At 51.7% G+C, this 22,811-nt stretch overlaps 1 protein-coding gene across 1 annotated transcript in view; it reads right to left on the bottom strand.

Moving 5' to 3' along the window:
* The window catches only part of XKR6 (XK related 6), a gene marked incomplete at its 5' end in the record, with an annotated part of 168,274 nt that overhangs the window by 64,696 nt on the left and 80,767 nt on the right, over nt 1-22,811 (bottom strand). The gene's annotated exons all lie outside the window — the stretch shown is intronic.

Genomic DNA, 22,811 nt, shown 5'->3' with positions numbered 1-22,811 from the left:
CCCCTCTCTCTCTCTCTCTCTTTTTTTTTTTTTTTTTTTTTTTTTTTTTTTTTTTTTTTTTTTCCCCCCATAGAAGCAGAGTGATTTTCTTTATGCTGCTCCACAGCTGGAAACCCCTGGGGTAGAGCAGGGGATTCTGTGCTCCAGCACTCCAGATTAGTCACTGGCAGGACCTCTCCTTTCTCCGTGAATAAATCAGGACTCTGCTTTCCATCTCCTCTGAGAATGTTCAAAAAGCCCTTTCCTGCACTCAGGCAAGAAATCTGTTTAATTCATGCCAGTGGGGACTTTTCCAACAAACAATATCATGATCCCATCAAGCTGAAGCAAGCAACAAGTAAGGGAAGATCCCTCCCCACAGGGGTATTGGAGACTCCAAATGATGCAGAGCACGAGGTCTCTCTGCCCAGGTCTAAGCTGTCACCTCCCTCATCAGCACACCTGATGCAGCATCAGAGAAAAGAGGGGTTCAGCACTGACATTTTGTGTCCTGTAAGTTAAACATTCCACAGAAAATATCCAGTTATCCCTCAGATACCCGACCTGTGTGCTCCACGCTTTGGTCTCTGGAATGATGCCCACACACAAGAGGTGAATTATCACTGGCCCAAACAAATCCCCAAATATGCACCACCCCCATCAGAGCTCAGACACCCCGGGCAGGGATAGATGGGATATTGGGAAGGAATTCCTGCCTGTGAGGATGGGGAGGGGCTGGTGCAGGTCACCCAGAGAAGCTGTGGCTGCCCCTGGATCCCTGGAAGTGTCCAAGGCCAGGCTGGATGGGGCTTGGAGCAACCTGGGATAGTGGGAGGTGTCCCTGCCCATGGCAGGGGATGGAATAGGATGGTCTCGAAGGTCCTTTCCAACCCAAACCACGCTGAGTCTCTGATTTCACCAACCATGCAACAACTTTACTAAACAGGCTCCTTTATTGTGTGTGTGTTTTGGTTTTTGTTGGTGGTGGTTTTTTTTGGTTTTTTTTTTGCTAGTTTTGTTTTGCATTTTTCAGGTTTTTTTGGTTCTTAGTGTTCATGGTACCTCAGATGAAGTTTCTTGTTTGCTTCAAATTTAAAAGTTCTTCAGCTTTAGGGAAAAAAACAAACAGTAAAAATAAAGGAACACTAAATTAGTGATTAGTTAAAACCACACACTGAGTGGTAAAAAATGGATAAACTATCAGCACTGTGCCCAGAACAAAGCTCTCCCAGCTCCTTGTCCCAGTCAGGCTACTCATCTATGAAATCTCCTGTACAGATTTATTTTCAGGGGGAAAAAATCACTCTGGTTACAGCAGGAAGAGAGTTTATAGTAGAATTGCTATTTCCCAGTGGTGCTGGGGGCTCTTACACTAAATCACATTACTGCAGTTTAAAATACAACCGCACATCTGCTGAGATTAGGGTATTGCTCACATGTGTGTTTTTTAGTCCAAGGCAGGTATTCTTTTGTGAATTTTTCCTCCTCTCTGAGATGTAAAATGGAGCTGAATTCCTTTGCATTTTCCATGGATTCTCCTGCCTATCCAGTTGGTTACCAAAGCTCAGCTGCTTTGTGCTAATTTCTTAACCTGGTTTTGTGGCGGGGTCCCGGGTGGATTGAACTAATTTGGAATAAGGCGTGTCTGATTCTGGAATAGGAGCATCAACACAGGGAATTAATTATGAACCACTAATGTCAAGTGCACAGTCCAGAATGAGTCCTTGGATAGATGAAGCTTAAGGCCATCATCTCTCATATTTCTCAAAAGCAATTTTTATTTTTTTTTCCCCTCGTCTGTCTCTTGATCTGCCTGTCAGGAAATAGGTTCCCTGCCCATTCCAGGGGGGTTGGGACTGGAGAATCTTCAAGGTCCCTTCCAACCCAAACCATCCTGTGATTTTATGGCCATGAAATGGTCACACAGATGTTTTGTCCTCACCTCATTCCAACACCTGATCACTCAAGATCAGCTCTGTGAATGGGGGGCTCAGCAGGTAAAGTCCTTCCTACACTTAGGGCTTGACCTTGGCCTGGAAGTCACCAGGATTATTTGTCTAAAAACTTACTCAGATCACAATCCCCACCTTGTCAGAGTTCAGCCAAATACAGATCATAGAATTCCAGGATGGTTTGGGTTGGAAGGGACCTTAAACTTCACCTTGTTCCAGCCCCAACACCTTCCACTACCCCAGGTTGCTCCAAGCCCTGTCCAGCCTGGCCTTGGACACTTCCAGAGATCCAAGGGTGGCCATAGCTTCTCTGTGCCAGGGCCTCACATCCTCACTGGGAAGAATTCCTTCCAATTATCCCATCTATCCCTGCCTTCTGCCAGCGGGAAGTCATTCCCCTCTTGTGCCATTTAAAGCCTTGTTTAGCTCTGGGTGCAAATTACAGCACCTCCTGTGCAGCAGCTTAAGGAGGTAAAATTTAAATCCAAAAAGCTTTCTTGCCGTGAAAACCTTGGATTGTGGGTGTGTTGGCTGACACAAACTACCCTTTTACCCTGGGACCCCCATGAGCTGGGTTTCCAGCAGATCTCCAGGTGTCTTTTTCAATCCTTTCTCAGAGCAACCACTGTCCTGTAACCTGAAAGGATTTTTCCACTCAGGTACTCCAAAATCCTCCTTGCTCTCCTTGAGAAACTTCACACCTGCAGGTGGCTGCCACGAATGCATGAACTCGCTTTTCTCAACCTCCTCTCACCATCCCACCTCAGCCCCCAGTGGTTGAAGGACAACGACCCAGGACACGGCTGTGGCCTTAATCGACCCCACCAGGCGCTTCTACAAAGCTGGGGACAGCAAAAAATTCATCAGTCTTAGCTGAAAATTCCTGGAAACAGAGCAATCCTGAGTTTGGCTGTGAATTCTCCCACCCTAAGGACCCGCAAACTTTGGGTTTTCCTCCTTCCTGTTAACCCCATCTTTTTTTGGGAACAAAAGAGTGATGGAGCTTAAAAAGACAAATTGCCTGATCTGCATATTCAATGAAGCTCAAACGCTCCATAAACGCGACATGAGTTTTAACGGTATTTAATGGTTTGCATTAATTAATAAGTCTTTAAAGATGTCAGACACTTGTAGATGTAAAAACTTTATAACTTTCAATAAATTCAGTGGGGCTTAATGAATTCCTGAAGATTTATACAGCTTTGGAGGCACACTCCCTCTCAAACAACTTCACCAATGTTTGTGATTTTAAAAGAAAGGAAGAAAGAAAAGAAGGACAAAAGAAAAAGAGTGGGGAGGAAAAGGAGGCAATTCATTAAGTTGTGATTTACTATGAAACAGATTAATTTTTCATTTCATTTCAATGTTTTGTTGCTTGATTGATTTTTTCCTAGCAATTCTCTGAAGAACTGTTGATGCAATGAGGGGTGGGGAGCTCTGCAAACCTCCATGTTTCTGTACACAGGCTCAAAGGATCATTTAGGTTGGAAAAGACTTCTGAGACCCTCAAGTCCAACCTGTGACCAATCCCCACCTTGCCACCAGCCCAGAGCACTGAGTGCCATGGCCAGACATGAAAACCTCCAGGGATGGGGACTCCAACACCTCCCTGGGCAGCCCCTTCCAATGTCTGGCAGCCCTCACCAGGAAGAAATTCCTCCTGATGCCCAACCTGAACCTCCCCTGGTGCAGTTTGAGGTTCTGTCCTCTCCTCCTCTCCCTGTTGCCTGGGAGCAGAACCCGACCCTCCCCTGGCTGTCCCCTCTTGTCAGGGAGTTGTGCAGAGCCAGGGTATTCTGTGGTTCTGTGATCCTGCCAGTTCTTCACAGAACTCATCGCTGAATGAGGGAAGTAGACTCTGGAGGTTTAGGTAACTGGAAAACTCATTAGAATAAGGAAAATTTGGGGGGAAAATAAAAAGAAGAAAAAAAAAAGGCCCAACTATCCATCTCTGTAGGTGGAATCATAGAATTATTCAGGTTGGAAACAATGTTTAAGATCATTGAGTCCAACCATTCCCCAGCACTGCCAAGGGCACCACTGCCCAATGTCCCCAAATGCCACATCCACACGGCTTTTAAGCCCCTCCAGGGATGGGGACTCCACCACTGCCCTGGGCAGCTGTTGTAGGGTTTGACAACCCTTTCCATTAAGAAATTTTCCCTTATATCCAATCTAAACCTCCCCTGGTGCGACTTGAGGCCGTTCCCTCTCCTCCTGTCCCTGTTCCCTGGGAGCAGATCCTGACCCCCCCTGGCTGTCCCCTCCTGTCAGGGAGTTGTGCAGAGCCACAAGGTCCCTCCTGAGCCTCCTTTTCTCCAGGCTGAGCCCCTTTCCCAGCTCCCTCAGCTGCTCCTGGTGCTCCAGCTCCTTCCCCAGCTCTGTTCCCTTCTCTGAACACACTCCAGCCCCTCAGTGTCCCTCTTGTCATGAGGATCCCAGACGTGTCCCCAGGGCTGGAGGTGTCCCAGCAGTGCCAGCACAGGGGACAGGCACTGCCCAGGTCCTGCTGCCACCCCAGAGCTGGGACAGCCCTGGGCCTTTGGCCTCTTGCCCACCTGGGCTCATGTTCAAGAACTATTGATCAGCACCACCAGGTTCTTCCCTGCTGGACATTTTTCCAGTCAAACATATCCATGTCAGTATCTGGATTTGTATCCATATCCACAGAGCTGTGCACACACACACACACAAATATATATTGAATATCTAAATTTTGCTGGTATTACTTCTGAAGGAAACTACTTCAGAAATCCAATTCCATGCATGTATCCTAAAGGTCAGCCTCTTCCATCCATTTGGGATGAACACAAAGACTGGATATTCCAATTCCTCTCCACACCTTCGGTAATTACAGATTTCGGAGAAGCTCTTTGCCCAGAGGGAAGCAAAGTGAGAGGCAGGGGCAGGGCTGAAAGCAAAGCAGGGGGAGGAAAGAGAACATAACTCATCCTCATGGGTGGAATATGTGTCTGAATGGGCTGGGATTTGCACTGAAACAACTTCCTGCGCTCGTGATGGAAGAAAGACGAGGAAAAAAATAAAACTCATAAAAACAGGGAGTGCAGAGAGGGGAATGAACCTTGGCTCTGGCTTGTACAGGGAATTATTCTCCCAGGCATCTCACCGGCCTTCTAGTCGGGATCACTCATCCCCCTCCCACACACTGGATATACAAATACCAGGAAATGGTCCCTGGAATGCTGTCCCTGCCTGTGTAAAGGCCACGCCAGGAGGGGTGAGCAGGGGATGACACAGGACCTGCTGGCCGCTCTCAGGTGATGGGGCCGGAGAACAAATCACAGAGGGGAATCACTGCAGGTTCCAGAGGGTTGGCACTGCCTTTTCTTAGTCATCATCACCGCACAAAAGTCAGAGCAGAGGCCCCACAAAGAAATGGGATGGTGCCAGTGCACGTCAGGATCTTCCCACGGATTCACCAGCATGAACAGGCTGCCCAGAGAAGCTGTGGCTGTCCCTGGATCCATGAAAGTGTCCAAGGCGAGGGTGGACAGGGCTTGGAGCAATCTGGGACAGCGGAAAGTGTCTCTGCCCATGGCAGAGGGTGGAACTGGCTGAGCTTTAGGGTCCCTTCCCACCCAAACCATTCTAGGACTCTATGACTCTTCACCAAGGATTTCTCATTTTTAGTGATTTATCCAAACTCTCCACCCAGTTGTGCCCAACATCACACAGTTCCAGCCAAAACGGACCACACCGCTCCTGCTCATTTCCAGCATGAAGTGCCCTCCTGTATTCTGAAACCTCCCCGCTCTTCACTCGTCTCATGTTATCCCCACTCCCGTTCACCGCCGGCAGCGACAAGCAAGGAGCAGAGGTGCTCCAGGGCCGTTATCCCAAACTCCTGCCTCCTCCGTGCCTGTCAGGTGCGGTGGCGGGGATGCTCTTCCCCCCTCCCCGGCGTTGGCAGGACCCTTTGTCCGGCAGGCAGCGGGAGGCTCGGTGCCCGTGGCGGAACTCGCGGGGATGCTGCCCATCCATATGGAGACCAGGGTACCAGTCGCTGACGTGCTGCTTCCTCCGCTCGTCCGACGGATCCCGGCTGTGCCTCCGGCCCGATCCCGCCGCTCATTTGCCGACACGGATCGGCTGCTGGGGCTCGCGGCATCCCGGGAAGTTCCTGGCTATCGGGCTCGGCTGGGCACGCTGAGTTGGGAGACTGACAGAGGAAGAGCGTGTAATTGCAACAGAGGGGAAAGCTGCGGGGGAGTTTGTCTCGGGATGACGAACAGGAGCCGGAAAGGCTGAGGGGAATGGGATGGGCAGTCATGAGAGTGGCCTGACCTGCTCTGAGGCTACAGCCAGGAGAAGGGAGGTACAGATCTCTCTCCTTGCCCCCGAGCTGACACAGCAGCACCAAACACGCTGCTGTGACCGCCAGCTCACCACACCCGGCCGAGCACTTCAGAGCTGGACCTGGACTTGATGCTAAAAAAGGTCTTGCCAAGGCCAGAGCAGCCTGATGGACTCTGGTGGCTTGATTAACAACACTAATTAATGTCTAATCTGTGTGTCCGTATCAGAGCTCTGCACCCCTGGGCTGATGTGACCTGCTGGGTCTGAGAGCACCGGGAAACTGAGGCACAGAGCAGTGACCAGTTTACTGGATGACAGAATCACAGCATGATTGTGAGCACTGCAGGACAGCTGCAGGTCCTCTGGACTGACACCTCTGCTCAAGCAGGGATCCCTAGAGCAGGTTACTCAGGGTTATGTCCGGACAGTTCTGGAATATCCCCAGGGAGGAGACTCCTGATCCTCTCTGGACAATCTGTTCAGTGCTCTGTCACTGCACAGGGAAGTTCTGCCTCCTGTTCGGGTGGAACTTGCTGGGATCAGTCCCTGCCCGTTCCTCTGGTGCCGTTGCTGAGCCCCTGGAGCAGAGCCTGGGCCCTGCTCTGAGCCCTCCCTGCTCACACAGACACACAGGGACACACAGGGACACACAGGGACACACAGGGATGAGGTTCCCTCTCATTTATCTCCTCTCAGGGCTGAACAGCTCCAGCTCCCTCAGCCTTTCCTGGGCAGGAACACCCTCCAGCCCTTTCACCATCTCTGCAGCCCTCCACTGCACCCTCTCCAGGAGCTCCACGTCTCCTTCCACAGTGATTTCCTGAAGGAAATCAGCCTTCCAGGGACACGTGGGAAAGCACAGCACTCTCCCAATGGAAACGCAGAAGTCACCTAGAAACACCCCAAACTTCACCTGCCAACTGCAGCTGGGCACAGCTGGACACCAGACTGGCTGGTTTAGCATCGCTCATCTTGCCTAAATCCAAAGGGAACATCCCGAGGAAACACAAGTGGTTGGGAGCACCAAAAAATGGAAAATTTGAAGAGCTTTTGGGAAAGAGATTAACATTTCCTTTCAGCGCCGCCTTCTGCCCTGTGGCCCCAGTCCTCCTTGAAGGTTTGGGAACTCACTGTTCTGAAGCCGGAATGATAAAAAAAAAAAAGTCTGTGCCCTTTTTGGATAATATAATAAAGACTTAGATGCTTTTCGGACGTCAGCTGCTGCCAGTAATCAGCGCTTCGCAGCTGCTGAGTCACAAATAGCTTGAAAAATATTTCCAGTCCTTGCTCTCCTGAGAGCTAATCCCAGAACGGGCAGTCATAAAAAAACCATAAATCCCCAAATTACCAGAATGGCCCCAGAAATCTCTTTTAAGGCGATTAGTTTGATGTCAGTTGTGGATTGTCTTTACCGCGTTGTTTTCCACATTTCTCGCTTCTCTCTTTTCCCTGGACATCCCCACACGGCTGGAAAAGGTCATTCCTCTGTCCCTCATTCTCCAAACCCTCCCTAACACCTTGGCACCTGCCCTCCTCCTGGCATGGACTCTGTGCCCCCTCCTCACACCTGTCCTGTCCCCTCTGTGTGTGTCTCCCTGCCAGAAGATAAGATAAAACACTAAATACAAAGAGATTATTTTTCCGGGGGTTTTGGTGATTGTTTTTATCATTTACGGTGAGAACAGAGATGTTCCCTTGTGGGCTTGTCCACAAATTTTTCACCTTTCAAACCAAACATAAACCTCTGCCACAGCTGTCTGCAGGACACCTTACCCTGGTGTCCAAAGGGCTCCTCCACGTTGGCATTGAGATGGTTCAAAATCGCTTTAGCCATCATTATTAGGAAGAAAAAGAGGAAATAACCATCTCCCTCATGGCGCTTTTTATAAGGGAATGCCAAGCACGCTGCAAGAGGCGTCACCATTAATTTAGCAGAAGAAAGGCCAGCTGAAGCCCACGTGAGCGTGTCCATGCAGCTGTTGGCATCATTTTAAGTAAGTAAACATATAAATATAAAAATTACACCGGTTCTGTAGAAATGAATATACATTTATTTAAATTTTTAATATATATGTTTGGGTTGCAGAGGAGGCCATGGAGATGCTCCAAGGGCTGGAGCCCCTCTGCTCTGAAGCCAGGCTGGGAGAGCTGGGGGTGTTCACCTGGAGAAGAGAAGGATCCAGGGAGAGCTCAGAGCCCCTTCCAGAGCCTAAAGGGGCTTATGAAAAAGAGGGAAAGGGATTTTTTACACAGACACTTAGTTATGGGACAAGGGGGAATGGTTTAAAACTGAATGAGAGGATATTTAGATTAGATATTAGGGAGAAATTCTTTCTTGTGAGGGTGGTGAGGCCCTGGCACAGGGTGCCCAGAGAAGCTGTGGCTGCCCCTGGATCCCTGGAATTGTTCAAGGCCAGGTTGGACGGGGCTTGGAGGAACTTGTGATAGAGGAAAGGTGTCCCTGCCCATGGCAGACGGTTGGACTGACATGCTCTTCAAGGCCTCTTTCAACCCAAATCATTCTCAGATATGGCAGAGGATCAGGAAGCATCTGGTAATTCTTGTCAGAAAAGTTCTTTTGTAGGGAGATGATGTGGCCAGATGTTGGTACTGTCAGTTTGAAGCCATTTCCCCTTGTCATTCCAGGCCCTTGTCCCAGGTCCCTCTCCAGCTCTCCTGGAGCCCTTTAGGCTCTGGAAGAGGCTCTGAGCTCTCCCTGGATCCTTCTCCAGGTGAGCACCTCCAGCTCTCCCAGCCTGGCCCCAGAGCAGAGGGGCTCCAGCCCTTGGAGCATCTCTGTGGCCTCCTCTGGACCCTCCTCTGAAGGGGGGTGGCTGTATCCCCCCTTGGTGGAGGCAGTCCCAGTCCCTGCCCTGTGTCTGGGTGTTCTGTGGGTCAGTGCTGGTCGGTCCTGGCCCATCAGTGCCAGCACAAGCAGCAATGCAGGCAGTGAAATGCAGACCCCGTGCCGGGGTCCCAGCACTGCTGCTCTTGCTGGTACAGACTCGCTGTGGCTCTCCCTGCTTTACCCTGGATGCCCCACTGCTCTTCCCCTCTCTGCTTCCGACGTCCTCAGTTCCGTGAATCCCATTCCCCTTCCCTTCCCAAGGACTCAGTGCTTCATGTAAGAAAGGGAAGACAGGAGGCATCCACACGGAGACAGCCTAAGAGGAGCAAAAGCCTCTATTCTCTACTCAGCAGAGAATATTTTTAACGCTAACGATAATATCCGGGTGGCCTGGCCTACAAAACGCCGCTCCAGGGCATCCATCCCAACGCGGCAGCGTTCCCGAGCGGCTGCTGGGGCTCTCTGAACTAAGTTTAGCCCTGAAATGAGCTCAGACCCCTCGCTGAGGTCTCTGACTCGCGGTCCCCTGGCTGAGCCCATGGAAGGAGCTCTGCTGCTTCCCCTTCCATCCCTTGGCACCGATGGCTCCTTGGCCACGGGTGGCCCTGCCCGCGCCAGCGGAGAAGACGTAACCGCGCCCGTGGGACGTGGCAGAGCCGCGTCACCCCCGTGGCCACAGCGCAAGGCTCTTCCTGCGCTGAAGGCTCCCAGGGATCAGCGGCTGGCCTGGGTTGCTCCCGGCTCTGCTTTTGGCTTTGTTCTCCTCCTTGCTGCTGCTCCCCACGTGAAATGAAACCCCAGCGGCCGGAGCCACACGGACGACGTGGGAATGTTGCTGCCACCAAGCCCTGAGGCACGGGGCCCTGCCCCAGGGTCACAGCAGCACCCAGCCAGGAGGAGATATCCAGGGAAGGGCTCTGATATCCCCAGGGGCGCTCCTGGGTGACATCCCAGCATCACCCCATGGCTGCCCTGACTGATTTTCCCCAGGGAGCTCCCCCCAAATCCTTCCCCTGCTACAAATGCAATGGTCAGAGCTGAGCCTGGGCCCCCTGCGAGCTTTGCACAGACCGAGAGGCCTTCAAGGACGTTTTTACGAAGTATGATGTGACATGGATAATAAGGAAATAAACAGGGAATAAACTGTGGGGGGGAAGCACCCTAGGAATCTCGCAGCCGCCACTAGGACCGTGCACAGGCACTGGGGAAGGAGGGGAAGCGAGGAGCCAGCTTGCTATTTTAAGGACAAGCTCCAATAGTAAAGTAATCATCTCCCGAGCAATGCTATTTTCTGGATCCGTGCCCTCAAGTCAGCACGAAGCCACCGTGCTTTCTATTCCGGTCACACCGAACGCTTCCCACCGATCTATCCATCTTAATCCCGGCCCCGGCAGCCGCACAGCCCCACCGGGGGCCGAGGGGTGCCCGGAGACGGGGGGCTTGGAGCTGGCTGCATCCGTGCCAGCCCACCCCTGGGCACACCGGAGCATCCTCGCCATCGCCTTTTCTCCCCGGCGGGATGATCCTTTCATCTGCATCCTCGCTGCTGCTGCTGCTGCTGGTGCTGCTGGACAAAATGCCTCCCACGTAATCAGTTCCCAACCTCCCTCTCCTCTTTCTCCCTCTCCTCCTCCTCCTCCTCCCCACTCCGCGGCTCTCCTCGCTCCATCCCCTCCTCTGGCGCACCGCGGTCACGGATAAAGGGATCGGTCCTGCGGCGCTGGGGTCATTTCAGGAGCTGTCGCCGCTGGGGCGGCGAGGCTTTGCACGCACAGAATTCCCGTCCTCGCCGCAGCAGCGGCCGGGCACCGGCGGCCCAGGAGGTGCCGGGATGCTTCACCCGAGTTGTGCGCCTGCATCCCTGCTCGGGGCACCCCGACCTGCGCTCCGTGCCTGCCCCGTCCCTTCCTCACCCAAAAGGGATGTGCTGGGCACGGAGACACCGCACAAAACCTCCTTCATCCCCTCCGGGACATCACATCCCCGCATGGCATCGCCGCACGGCATCCCCGCATCCCTCCCCGCACCCAGGGCATCCAGACCACAGCATCACCCAAAGCTCTTCCTCTCTCTCTTTTCCTTTTATTTTAATCGGTGTGATGAGGCAGGAGCTGCGCTTCCCGCTGCAAGGGCTTCCCTGCGATTTCACCTTCAAAAGCACCAAGTCCCCGGAGCCCCCGGGGCACAAGGTTTCCTTCTGCTGAGCGCTAACAAGTGGTCAGGAGCTTGGGGTTTTGGGACTGCTCCCTGAATAGAACATCTCTTCAGAAGCACAAAAGATTAAAAGCTCGGCTGACTTCCAAAAATTTAAAAAAAAAAAAAAAAAAAAAAAAAAAAAAAAAAAAAAAAAAAAATTTTATACAGAGCACAACAGGATCTGGAGTTTAAATATATATATTTGCACAAACACCTACATAAGGACCCTCCTAGACACCAATTAACCTCCAGTTATGCTTTGGGAGGAAAACTTCCCCCGGGATATTGCATTTTCTCCCTATCCACACAATTCCCAAATACTGGTCATTGCAATAAAAATACACTGCATTGTAAAGCCTGAAAGTTGCCTGGTTTTGGTGCTTTTTGCTCACAGACTTGGATTTGAATCCCTTTTTTTCCATCAGAGGGCTCAAAAGCCCTGAGCTCCAAGAGGTGCCTCCCTCTGTGCCTCTGTCTCTCCAATTTAGAAACACTCCCCATGCTGGCCAGGTGACACTGAAGTTCACGACATGTCCAAGACTTGTTTCTGATAAAAAATAAAATCTACTGCAAATCAAAAGTCAAAGCTGAAAAAATGCTTGGGGCAGGTTGGTTGGAGTTTTTTGAGGAGGGAGAACATTTTCTGACATTTGGGGTTTTTTTGAGAATTTTCTAAAAAACAACGTGATTTAAAAAACCCCCCAAGAAACAGTCACAAGAGACCTGAAGTTTAAAAATGTGACCTCATAATTCTTCCCTAAATCACAGACCAGCTCAAATAAGGGCATTAATCAAGTTCTATGACCAAGAGATTTGCAGTCCACAGATGACTCAGATTTGGTCTTTGCATTGATTTCCTCATTCCCATTTCCCCAGTTTGCATTTTTTTAACCCTTCCCACCTCTTTTGTCTCCAGCTCAGCGCAGCATTTAGCAGGGCAATGCTCTTTAAATACACCCATAAATAAATAAGATTTTTTTATCTGTTCAGTGGGTGAGTTTGGGTGAATGAGGCTGAGGAGGAGAAGAAGATTGGGATGGGATGGGATGGGATGGGATGGGATGGGATGGGATGGGATGGGATGGGATGGGATGGGATGGGATGGGATGGGATGGGATGGATGGGATGGGATGGGATGAGATGGGATGGGATGGGATGGGACGGGACGGGACAGGACGGGACGGGATGGGATGGGATGGGATGGGATGATAAAGGACGGCTGTTTGCAAGGGGCTGCACCAGTGTGGGAGATGCACAGATATATAAAGTATATACATGAAAACATGTATATTCACAAAGACCCAAACCCAGAATTTGTGAGGGCTTTTCCCTGCTGTAAAAGGTAAGAAAAAACGTATAAAATTTAAAAAAAAAAAAAAAAAAAAAAAAAAAAAAAAAAAAAAAAAAAAGCTGAACAAGCCGAGTCTTCTAGCAAAAATAACAACAGGATCCTGCTGAGGAGTAATTCCAGGTCTCCTGGACTAAATTGAAGCAAGTTCCCAGGAGCCAACAGAGAAGAGGCAGAGTGCTGCAAGAGACAGGCACACACCCTGCAGCTGGCAAAATAATAATAATAGTAATAATAATAATCAGCCATGTCCAATCAGCCCTAATATCCATCACCACCATCAGGTTCAGTGCAGGATTAAGGACTGAAAGTGAATAAATATGCCTGTGATTTCCACTGTGTTTAGAGACTGACTGGAAAACCCGGTGGAGGGATGTTTTCAGCCATGGATGCATTTTCCTGCTGGGGCTGCTGTGGCTGCACTCTTGACTCCTGACGCCCTGAAATCCCAGAATGGTTTGGGTTGGAAAGGATCTCAAAGATCAGCTGGTTCCACCCCCTGCCATGAGCAGGGACACCTCCCACCATCCCAAATTGCTCCAGCCTTGCCTTGGACACTTCCAGAGCAGTCACAGCTTCTCTGGGCAGCCTGCGCCAGGGCGTCCCCACCCTTGGTGTGGGAACACCCATCCTAAACATGGATAGGGATTCATGCCTTGAGTTGGCCAAATTTTGAGCTGAACCCACAAATAAGACCTTGTGCTGCTCTTTGTGCAGTAAATGTCCCGCTGCTCAGGCACATTCTTGTCACCCAGCCCCTGCTTTGAGGACTTTCAACCTCACAGTTAAAGAATAAGACCATAAAACTTCATTTCCTCGCAGTGGTCTCATCCACTCTCCTAGTAAATGAAATTCCCTCACTCCACCTTCTGCTGCTCACTTGCAGATTTCAGTGCCCTGCCCCCAAAATCGCATGGAAAGTGATGGGAACATCCTCAGCAAGGCAGTGTAGGTGTGGGGAGGTCTGGAGAAGCTGGGCCATGACGGGGATCTTCACCTCAGCCATGTGGCAGGAGCCAGCCCTGAGTTACTGCCACGCCTGTAGGATCTGACCATCCTCACCCCAAACTGCAAAAACCGTCCTTGGCACAGCTCAAGCCAGCCCAGACTCAGCTGTGTCTGAACCTGGGGGTGAGCAGAGCCCCGAGGGTGCCCCAGAGTCCTGGTGCCGGGGTCACACCGTGGAATTCCCTCTGCATGCCCCGATTGTCCATGTGTGAACCTCTGCTCTGTGCCACCGTCACCCCTCAACCACAGCCAGGCCTTTGGTGACTTCCCTGGGCTCTCCTTGGGGGAAGCCAAACATCCCAATGGCCAACAGAGTCACAGGGAAGGATGGAAAAGTGACAGAGGCCTCCACACCCACACCAGGACTGTGCCCTGCCCACCACGGCCACGCTCCTGTGTCACCCCCGTGCTGTCCCACCTCGCAGAGCTCCCTGAGGTGGGGCAAGGAGGGCACCAGGCTGTTTTTTGGGGAGGGAGTGGCTGTGTTTGCCTCAGAGCACTCAGGGGATGGTGGATGATGCTCCATTGGTGCTTTCCAGTGCCACCCTGCCCCGGAGGGGTCACAGGGATGGGCACAGTGGGAATTCAGCGTTACTCCTTCGTACACCTCTGGATCCTCTTTCTTCCCTCACTCCCCTGCTCCTTTCAATCCTTTTTTTTTCTTTCTTTCTTTCCTCACTTCCCTGCCCCTTTCAATTATTTTTCTTTCTTCCCTCACTTTCTGCCTCCTGTCTAGTCTTCCTTTTTTTTTTTTTTTTTTTTTTTTTGGCGGTACAGGGAGGAAGGGTTTGACCCCGACCCCGAGAAGGAGCAGTGCAGACAAACCCATCAACCCCAGCGAGGAGGAGCCGAGCCAGCAAGCCCCCGAAAGCAGCAGGGAGATGTCTCTTCCTCGGGGGAATCTCTGCAAGCAGGGATGACGGGAGAGCCCCTCTGCCTCCCCGGATCCCCCGCACTCTCGGCATCCCCTTCTCCGCCTCCTCGCCAACTCTCCGGTTTCCGTGACAACGCTGGGCTCGCACGAGTCTCTCCACTGCAGCACTCACCCACCCCAGCAGCACGCACAGCCCGCGGTGCCTGTGCATCCCGCGGGGCGATCAGAGGCTTCACCACCAGCTCCAAACTGCAGCTGGGTCCTGGAGCCGGGAGAAGGCTGCCAGGCTGGGGATTGTCCTTTTGATCCAGCTCCCGGGGATGGTTATTGCAAGAGGTGGGTGCTGAGAGGTTGGGATGAAGGAAAGGCAAAGGGGAAAACCTGCACAGGGCTCAGGGGCAGAGCTGGTCATAGAATCGAAGAATCCCAGAATGGTTTGTTTTGGAAGGGACATTAAAGATCATCCAGTTCCACCCCCTGCCATGGGCAGGGACACCTTCCACTATCCCAGGTTGTTCCAAGCCCCATCCAACCTGGCCTTGGACACTTCCAGGGATCCAGGGGCAGCCACAGCTTCTCTGGGCACCCTGTGCCGGGGCCTCTCCACCCTCACAGGGAACAATTTCTTCCCAATATCCCATCCATCCCTGTCCTCTGGCAGTGGGAAGCCATTCCTTCTGTGTCCTGTCCCTCCATCCCTTGTCCCCAGTCCCTCTCCAGCTCTCCTGGAGCCCCTTTAGGCACTGCAGCCTTCTCTTCCCCAGGTGAACACCCCGAGCTCTCCCACCCAGGCTGATGCTGAGGTTACACCTCCACAATAAATCCATGCTGGAGGCTGATCTCCATCCCAGAGACCTGGCCATGTTGTCACCATTAACCTTTCCCGCCCTCCTAAAGACAGTGGCTGCACCCCAACCACCGCTGGGGATGATCCCTGGCCCACGCCAGCTCCTGAGCTGACACAGGGAGGGTTTGGCTAAATCTGACTTGGCCAGGGCTGAAAAGGCGCTGGGGATGGTGGCAAAAACAGAAATGTGAAGGTCCAACCCCAGCCCTTGTGTTTTCTGTTCCAATTACCACTCACAATTACCACTCTGTTCCATTTACCATTCACAACAATCAACCACCCAGCCCTGGCAGGGCCTGGGCAAACCTGGGTCTGCTGGCAGCGCTCTCAATTCACCCGTGCCCCAGTGATGCCACAGCAAGGGCCCAGGGCAGCAGCAGGGACTTCCATCAGTGACTGAACCCAGAGGGTGACTCCCAGAGCCCTCCCAGCCGCTCGTCCCCTGCCCCAGGGGATGGACTCACACTCTGGTTATTTTGGCTGAACAGTCACCAAGGACGTGGAGCCGCCTTGTAGAGACACAGACGTTGCTGGGAGTGTTTGCAGGGAGCAAGGGCTGTGCCCAGGAAAGCAGCCACAGGGTGGGAATAAAGGGCAGGAACCACTCAGAATCATAAAATCACAGAGCGTCCTGAGCTGGGAGGAACCCACCAGCACCATCCAGTCCAACTCCTGGCCCTGCACAGACACCCCAAAATCCCACCCTGTGCATCCCCAAGATCGTTGTCCAAATGCTCCTGGAGCTCTGGCAGCCTTGGGAATGTGACCATTCCCTGAGAAGCCTTTTCAGTGCCCCACAACCCTCTGGGGGAAAAACCTTTCCCTGATATCCAACCCAATCCCCCAAATGAGCACAACTGGTTTAGTTATGCGGATAATGGTTGGTAAAATTGTTATTTCTGTAACCTGGAGCACAGGAAAACAATCAAACAAAACATCCAAACTCTTGCAGGTTTTCCCCACATCCCAGTGCTTGGCAGGGTGTGGGGAGGACTTTGTTCCCAGCACAGCCTAGGCACAGACTAACGAATGCCGTTCCGAATTCTCCCACCCTATAAATCCCAAAAAGGACCCAGGACCGGTTGCTCCACGGGCTGATGACAGAATCACAGAACAACCTGGGCTGGAAGGGACCTTTAAAGGTCATCCAGTCCAAACCCCTGGAATGAGCAGGGCCATCTCCAGCTAGATCAGCTTGTCCAGCTGATAGGCTGTTCCCTGACCTTACACCCTCACAAATATCACAATGGGTAGAGAACAGAAGGGTAGGATGACTCATTTTCTTCATTCCCATGAATCTGGGCAAACCTGATCTTAAGGCAATGTTCCCCCTGCTTTCCAGGACTTAGGGCTGGCCATGAGCAGGGAGGGAGTTCCATATACTGCCGCCTGCCCTGGCCCAAATTTATCTATGGAAATGAACAAGTGGAGGGGAAAACACAACCCAGACTGTGGAGAGGGAGTTAACTACCCCTCCTGAAAAGAAAGGAAAAGACATGGCACAGTCACTGCTGGAATTTTTTGGCCAGACACTTTTATCAGTGACAGGAGAAGGGCAGCTCTGCTCACTGAAGGGCAGCTTTCTGTGGGGTGAGATCCTCCTGCTTCCAGCTGAAGCTCTTCCTTAACGGGACCCAAAGGTGATGGAAATGTGATTTACAGGCACCCAAATTCCCAGGAAGGGCCTGGCAGGGGCAACTCTGGGGTATCAGATGGAGTCATGTTTTAACTCTTGGGAACAGCGTCCACTCCAAGCTCTGGACTCTTGGTTTTGGTGGGAATTCTGGCACCAGCTGAGTGTGGGGTTGTCCTCTTTGACATTGAGAAGCCAGCTGAGATTCCAGCTGCCAGAACAAAGGCTGAGGAGCTGTGTTTAACAGCACGAAGGCCCAGCTCTACATTGCACACACACACGCACACGCTGAGCTGTCCCCGGCATTAAAATTTCATTACAAGGAGTGCACCAGGAATAACCATTATCAATTATATATTACACGCTGCTTTAGTCTAAAAAGAAATCTGATGGCTTGGGGGTTCTGCTGTGAGAAGGAGCCTCTCTTGCTGGGTTTGGAGCTGGTTGTGTGGTGGAGCTTTGTGATTCACCACACAACTCCCACTCTCCCAGCCCCAGGTCCTTATGGTGGGAATATCCACCCCAGGAGGTGCCTGGCTGGCTGCTTGTCCCAGTTCCATGCAGGTCATGCTGCATTATCAGAGAATCATGGAATGGTTTGGGTTGGAAGGATTCCAGTCACGCTTTCCACTGTCCCAGGTTTCTCCCAGCCCCGTCCAACCTGGCTTTCAACATTTCCAGGGATGAGGCAGCCACAGCTTCTCTGGGCAACCCTCCGTGGGATGCCCAGGACAGGACAGGGATTGAGGATTGGATCTTGTGGCTTTTTGTAAAGAGCTGGCTTTGCTATCTGGATAATGCCACGGTGCCAGGAGCCCCTTAGGTAACTCACTCCGTCACTGGAGGTGTCACCTACAGCAGGGGTGCCTCCAAAGGTGGCTGTTCCTGCGTTTCTTGGGCACCTCTCACGGGTGGGATGACTGGAGGTGTCCCCAGTGCTGACAGAAGGTTCTTTGGCGGCCTCAGTGTCTTCTTTCAGATACTTTGGTCCAAGCACCACACCTCACCCACACCCCAGAGCTGAGGTATCCATGAACGTGTCCTGTATCATTTCCCTGGGACAGCAGTGACAGCCATCCCTTCAGTGTCTACAGCACCCAAATCTCCTCTTTCCTTCAGTGCACCAGGCCTGAGGGCTGAGCAGCTTTTAAAAACCAAATCCACAAACTCTTCCATTCTTAAGTTGCTCCTCATCCCCACCCTGAGCAGCTTTGGCCCTATGAAAAATCCACTTCTTCATGTCAGGGATAAATGTTGGCATTGTCTGAAGGGTTCCTGTAAAATGATCCCCCTCCACAGATGGCAGACAATGAACAGCTCCAGATCCTGACAGACAGTAATGACAGGGACACTTTGAAGCGATGGGGTGGAGCGAGGGGAGGTTAAAGGGCGTTAAAGTCTTAACACCGACATTTCCATCCAATTAACGCCTCTGCGTGTGGTGCCTTAGGATTTTTTGTATTTGTATTTTTCATGTATTAGTAATCCTTCAAGTTCTTTAGTGTATAACTCTAAAGCTCCACAGCCTGCCAGCCTGTTCTCCCCTTTTATTCAGACAAAACAGTTCCTCTCTAGGCCCAGGACTCAAGGACACTTCACTGTCTCAGGCCCCGAAAAGTATAAACAAAAGCAAACCGGGGGCGTGTGACTTCATTACCTGAAGCTGTAATTGGAGGATTAATCCCTGCTATGTAAATGGACCAAACTTACAGCTGTATGAAGAACCCATGACCATTGCCCATCTTGAGTGCAGCCCCTCAGAGGCTTCTGATTGCCCAGGGTGTTTCTATTGAAGGCCTCAATAAACACCAGCTTTTACTCTCCTAATTTTGTCTAGCCTCTGTTTCAGGTAGCCCCTCCAAGGCATCATGTGCACCAAAGTACTGGATAGGAACATCAGCAGCTGGCTGGGGAACAGTCAGGTGAGGGGGGTCTGCAGGATTTTGCCTGAGGAAATCCTCAGGCAGAGAGGGACAGGACATGGGGAAATGGGTTTTAAACTAAAAGAGGAGAGATTTAGATCAGATATTAGGAAGGAATTGTTCCCTGTGAGGGTGCTGAGGCCCTGGCACAGGTTGCCCAGAGAAGATGTGGCTGCCCCTGGATCCCTGGAAATGCCCAAGGCCAGGTTGGATGGGGCTTGGAGCAGTCTGGGGTAGTGGAAGGTGTCCCTGCCCATGGCAGGAGGTTGGAATGAGATCATCTTTAAGGTGTCTTCCAACCCAAACCATCCTGTGATAAAACGACAGTGGATCCCACATTTCTCTGCTGCCAACAAGCCCATGGCTGCACTTTGAAATCCTCATTTCCCTTTCCCATCCGGTGGATCGTGCCTGGGAAAGTGATTTCTCAGGATGCAGATTAAAGCAGAACAGCAGAGAGCCTCCAGTGCAATTATGAAAAGGAAGTAATAAAAAATAGTAATTAAAAGTCCTATTTCTGCTGGGTAAATGCCTGGGCAGGGCTGGGAGTTGTTGGAGAGAAAGATGCCTGAAATGTAGGGGATACAGCAGAGGTAGGGGTGGGACAGAAAGGCTCTGTCTGTGCCAGTGGAGGAAGCAGGGACAGGGATTGCACCATTCCTGCTCTCCCAGCAAAACAGACCTGCTGGATGCTGGTCTCTGCTGGCACCTGCCTGTGACTCGATTTCCTGCTGGATGAGCCAGGAATGAGGAGTCCTTTGGTCATCCTGTCTGTGTGGATGGTGGGACTCACGGCACTCCAGTGCAGCTGCCGAAATGGAGGTGGGGAAAAGCAAACCAGTTTGGGTTGGGTGGAAGAGGTTTCGCTCACTGAAATGAAGACATGGGCAGAGTTTTATTTGGTTCAGCCCTGAACTGAGCACCTTTGACCTCCTGGAGAGGCAGTCGGGGCACAGCCTGAGGGCATCTCCGGTGGCATTTGGCACCTGGGGAAAAGCTAGGAAAAAGGAACATCTGTATACATGAATTATCCAGAGCCTCTCCTCTGTGGTCCTGAGGTCTTGTCCTTCGGCTGCCCAAATTGCAAACACTCTTCCAGCTCCTGATCCAAGGATTTACACCTCAAACATCCCGTATCTCCTGAGGCCATGGGATCCTTCTGCCCCTCCCCAACCCTCTCAGGCCTGGCCAGAACGAGACCTCTGAGCTGACTGGTGATTGAAGCCTCAACACTTGGAGACTTCAGCCACGCTCCTGCCATGGATGTTCACCCAGGAGAAGATGCCAGAGGGACAACTGGGATGAGACCTTCCCAGGAGAGTCTTCCTGCACCACCCATCAGCCCATTTCTGCTGTGGGGGCACAGGCCCAGCCCCACAGGCAGCAAATGAGATCCCAGCTAGGGTGAACATTTCAGGAAATGCTCAAAAAAAAAACCCTCTGAAAGGAAAACCCTAGAGCCCAGAGGGACTCATTGCTGAATCACCAGTGGGGAGCAGGAATTAAACAGAAGAAAGAAAGAATGGAGCAGCAGTAAGTGGAGATTGTAAACACAAGCCAGATTAAAAACTTGATGGGTCTAAACAGGCACCAGGGGTGGGAGAGAGAGGGGCTGGCAGGGAGGGGAGGCTGGTGCTGTCTGAAAGGGCTGTGGGAAGCTCCAGCCATCCCACTGCACTCAGGGAAAGGGAAACATGCTCTGGAGTGGGAGCTGGAAGTGCAGACACTGGGCTGGGTCATTCCCAAGAGCTCTGGGGACATTTGGAGGGACAAGGTGGAAGTTCAGAACTGCCACCATCCCACCCCTTGCTGTGGTCCCCACGTGGGGTTTGGGGCAGGGATGGGGTGCAGACCAATGGAGGCTGTTTGAAGGGTGATGGGAATTCATGGATTTAAAGGAAGAAAAGGTTTTTGAGCCCTGTGTTAAATGTGCCTGAGGCAAAGGGGAGATGGGCTCATGGAAATCAGCCTCCTCAGGCGTTAAATTAGGAGGAAGCTCAGGCCAGCCCAGGATGAAGCCCGGTGGATGAAGATGTGGAAATTCCGGCTCTTGCGGTATCCCAGGGTTCAAAAAACCCTGCTTTTCCTATTTGCCTCCCAAAGTTTTCCTTTACGTGCTCCAACATGAAACCACATCCAGATCTCTCCCCACACTACAGCTAAGGAAACAAATTGCTCTGTGAGCAGAAGAGCAAAGCAAGGTTCTTTTCCAAGGGACGGTGGATTCTCCAGCATCCAGTTAAGCACAAATTCCAATGAAGGATTTACCCAAGTCTGTGACACTCGTCAGGTTCCTCTGATGGGTGGTTTGGCTGGAATTTAGGAGGGAATATGGTCCAGGGCTGCTTTTTCCTTCACTGAGGATACTGAGGTTCCTATTCCCTTTCCACGTCCCTGGTTGTGTGGAAGTTGAAGGATTTATCCTCTGAAAAATCAGTATTGAAAGTTTTGAAGGGTCCACGCTCTGTCCCTACATAGGTGTGGTTTCCTTAGGAAATAAATGTAAAGCTGTGGTGAAAGACTGCCCAAAAGCAAACAGGAAAACTTTGGAAACAGAATTTTGCACCTCTCAGGCAAAGAGAAGCATTTAAAATGTCTCTGAGGTGAGGTTTGACTTCAACGTTTTCCTCCAGGCTCTAACACCTGAGGGGGAAAAAAAATAATGATGAAGAAATGGAATGCTGATGACTTCTTCTCTGCCTGCCTGGATTTAAAACCATGGAATGATAGAATCATTTAGGTTGGAAAAGACCTTTCAGATCATTGTTTTTGTCACTTTCTGAGGGCTTGGTGTGCATCTTGGAGAGCCTGAGATTGGCAATGCCTTAGCTGGAGCCAGTGAATTTCAGGACATGGGGAAAAGAGCTGTTTGATCACACCAGTGATCTGAGCTACAGATGGGACATTGTCTTGGTTTGGGGATAAATTTGGGAGAACAGACAACTGGGGATACAAGCATCATAAAGTCACCCTAGGACAGACAGGAGCCCTGTCTGGTGGCTCAGCAACCACATCCTGGGGCTGGTGGCTGTGTCCCCTCTCTGCTGTCCCCGGACGGTCTCCGAGACAACTGTGGAAAAGCTGTGGCACCATACGAAGCTCAGCTGAATCCTCTTTTCAGACCTTCCCTGTGTGAGTTACCTCCTCATGTCCTCCTCCAAGAAGGGAGCACATTCCTGCAAGGCTGTCCCTGGGAAGAGGGGCAGGATGCCACCTTGTCCCAGCAAGCACGTGTGTCACCATGGAATCACAGAGTGGTTTGGGTCGGAAGGGAAAGGAAAGATCATCTCATTCCAACCCCCTGCCATGGGCAGGGACACCTTCCACTATCCCACGCTGCTCCAAGCCCTGTCCAGCCTGACCTTGGACACTTCCAGGGATCCAGAGGCAGCCACAGCTTCTCTGGACACCCTGTGCCAGGACCTCACCATGCTCACAGGGAACAATTCCTTCCCATTATCCCACCTATCCCTGAAGTCAGTCTGAAGCCATTCCCCCTTGTCCTGTCATTCCACGTGTGAGTACATCCATGGAAGCGTTCCAGAGGCTCCAAGCAAGCCCTTTCCACGCAGATCCCTGACGGGCAGGTTGACCTGCGCCACGCGAGGCCGTTACCAGCAGTGAGGGGATCCCGCCGTGACTCTTCCTCACGGACAGGACAAACCCTTGATCCCATTGATAAAAGCCCGGAGGGTTCTGGCTCCCGGCCAAATCCCTCCACTTCATTCATGGAAAAGAGGGACAGGGAGGGAAACGGGCTGGGCTCAGGTCCAGGGAACAGAAGCACAGGTGGATCTGGCCATTGCACGGAATCCTCCTATAGCCATGGATGGAGGCCAGGGCTGCGGGAAGGAGCCGCAGCCATCCCTGCATGAGGAGGCTCCGGC

The sequence above is a fragment of the Hirundo rustica genome, chromosome 3, assembly GCF_015227805.2.
Source record: "Hirundo rustica isolate bHirRus1 chromosome 3, bHirRus1.pri.v3, whole genome shotgun sequence".
NCBI lineage: Eukaryota > Metazoa > Chordata > Aves > Passeriformes > Hirundinidae > Hirundo > Hirundo rustica.
The sequence above is the reverse complement of the archived record's forward strand: the minus strand, read 5'-3'. Positions and strand labels throughout refer to the sequence as shown.